A 3,107-nucleotide genomic window follows, 5' to 3' on the forward strand; every position below is an offset into this window, starting at 1 on the left:
CCTACTGTAGTAGAATCCTCAGAGAATACTGGAAGTTTTCGGAATAATATTTGAAGTTCTTTTGCATAAAGAAAAAGAACTACGTAATATCAATTATTTAGCAAGATTGACAAAACATAATACTTTCCCAGGGAAATCTCTTTATACACATAATGGTTTTACAGTCCCCAGACTCAGTCTCCATCTGCAGAGTGTAGGAGAGAATTCTTTTTACATATGATATCTCTTTCCTTTTATTTGTTAGAAATCTGGATTCCATGGGCCAGCAGGGTCAACGTCACCTGGGAGCTAATTAGTTAGGAATGCAAAAGCCACGGGAATCTGCTGAGTCGGAATCTGCATTTTAACAGGGTCTGCAGGAGATTTTGTGGCACGTTGAAATTTGAGAAACACGAATCTGATGGCCCCAATTTGGCTCATTCCAAAACCTGACATACTTTAAAAGGAAGAAGGTGAGGTTACTAAATTGCCAACTAAAGAATAAGAGCTGATCACCCTTGGAAACTGGGGTCAAGGAGCTTATCCATTTGGAGATGTTGGGAACTGCATCTATCAATACAAATATAGCAAATGAACCCCCTGAATGAGGTCTTTTTTTTTTTTTTGCGGTACGCGGGCCTCTCACTGCTGCGGCCTCTCCCGCTGCGGAGCACAGGCTCCGGACGCGTAGGCTCAGCGGCCACGGCTCACGGGCCCAGCCGCTCCGCGGCACGTGGGATCCTCCCGAACCGGGGCACGAACCCGCGTCCCCCGCATCAGCAGGCGGACCCCCAACCACTGCGCCACCAGGGAAGCCCCTGAATGAGGTCTTTAAGGCACCTGACCTGGGGTAAAATTTATATGGGAAACACATGCTCTGCCAACTCCAAGATAAGCATCAATAAAAAAGAACATCATGCTTACCACCTACACCTGGACACTGGATTTCTAATCATGTGGTCCAGGACTGAAAACACTTGGAAACCACTCTCACAGGCTAACATGTAACTATTTGAAGTTCCCTCTTAAATGTGTTGCATTCTTAACCCAGAGCTGCAGGATGGACAGGCTGTGATTTGCCTGGTGGCCCCATCTGTTCTCCTTTCAGCTTCCCCAGGAGCTGGGAGCCCAGGGGTCTCCAGTGATGTGAACCTCAGAAGACAAGTGCCCACTTTTGGAGGGTAAAATTTCTTCAGAATGTGCCGAAATGAGTCAATAATAAAATAGTGTATGCAGTGGGAACCTCAGGCACCTTGATTTGCCAAGATAATCTGACAATAACATCTACAAAGGAACAAGGGGATTTAGGTCCACTTGAGGGAAGATATGAAAACATTCCAAATATTCCTTAGCCATGATTTTTTTCTTTATTTTTATAAAGAAAATAAAAGTACATCTAATTCTTAAGGTATCAATAGTTGTCATGGGTCATTATCTTGCCCCTCTACTGTGAAAAGAAAGCTAAATTTAATGATGAGTCATTTTGCTATTAGAAACTAACCTTGCTATTAGAAACTAACCTAGGAAATTAACCTAGGAAACTAACCTAGGAAATTGCTTTAAAAACGAATAATGGGGGCTTCCCTGGTGGCGCAGTGGTTGAGAGTCCGCCTGCCGATGCAGGGCACGCGGGCTCGTGCCCCGGTCTGGGAGGATCCCGCATGCCGCGGAGCGGCTGGGCCCCGTGAGCCATGGCCGCTGAGCCTGCGCGTCCGGAGCTTGTGCTCCGCAACGGGAGAGGCCACAATAGTGAGAGGGCCGCGTACCGCAAAAAAAAACTAATAACGAAGTAGTTACTTAATCCCATGAAATTCAAGTCTAAGAAGTTAGTTCAGCTTTTCATTTGTTTCTTGAGGTTCCCTATTGCACAGCCAATGTGATATTTTGGATGATTTATATCAATTTGTTAAAACTGAAACTAATAAGAGATGAAGTTCAGTTTAGAGACCAGATTAATTAATTAAATTGCTTTAGATATATTTATATCTTTTAAGCAGAACTGATTGCAAATGAGGTCAAGCTGGCTTCTGAGTGAAGTTTAAAAATCATTGCCTTTCACAGTAGTTTTCTGTTGAATTAAGGGGAGAATGTGTAGAGATGATCACACTTATACAATTGCTTTGGAACAAACTCCTGAGAGTGGAGCCTGTGGAACCTGGTAACAGGTCAGGTTTTTTTCGTTTGTTTGTTTTTTTGACATGGCACATTTTGTACTTAGAGGTGTTTGTGATTTTCCTCTTGACCATGTGAAAAAAAGGGGAAATGCCTTGGGAAGCTACTTTGCAATGTTACCTGGTCCACAGTTATCTGCCCAACACCCACAAAAGATGCATGTCAGCTCCCACCACCACTCTGTGGGACCCAAGTTTATGTCTTCAGTGTACTTTCGCTCCTGTCAACACAGTCGTATTTATTTCTTTCACCTGAAAGGTGCAGGAACTCTCTAGAGAAGCAGTAAATTATTCAGGAAACAAGTGTCTTCTCTTTGAACACATTTTGGGGAATAACATAATATCACTTTTATCTTATACATTCTCAGGCACAGGGTTAATCTAATGGCAACAAACAATGGGACAGAAAGAATTTAAACACTACAATCCTATATATGTAGTCTCATATATTTTAATATTGAATTCGCCAGAAGTTTACTCTGAGTGAGAAACTGAATTTTGAGAATTTTACTGTAATATAGGCATAGATATTTTATTTTTTAATGTGTAAAACGTAGTATCATGGGCTGTTAAATCTGTAAGCAGGCTAACTATTGTAGTGCTATACGCAAGATTCTTCCACTAGAGGGCCCCTCAACTAAATATATATATTGAAGGGAAGTGAAAAAAAGTTTTTTGGGTTTTTTTCATGATTAAAAGATTAAAAAAGAATCAAAAGACTTCTTAATCTCTGCCATTAATGTATATCAGTAGAAAGTTATTTCAAATGAAAACATACAGCTATTCAACCAGAGCTATAGAAGGTGGCAAGTCTATGATTAGAGGAGAATGTCATAAACAAAATTAAAAAATAAAACCCTACTGTGTTAGTGCTGGATGGAAAACTTAAAAAAAAAACTTAAAAATAATTAATTTAGAAATACCGTAACCTCATTCCAAATACTATTTTTAGTAAAG

Source organism: Lipotes vexillifer, unplaced genomic scaffold (assembly GCF_000442215.2).
Source record: "Lipotes vexillifer unplaced genomic scaffold, Lipotes_vexillifer_v1.1 scaffold240, whole genome shotgun sequence".
NCBI classification, from domain to species: domain Eukaryota; kingdom Metazoa; phylum Chordata; class Mammalia; order Artiodactyla; family Lipotidae; genus Lipotes; species Lipotes vexillifer.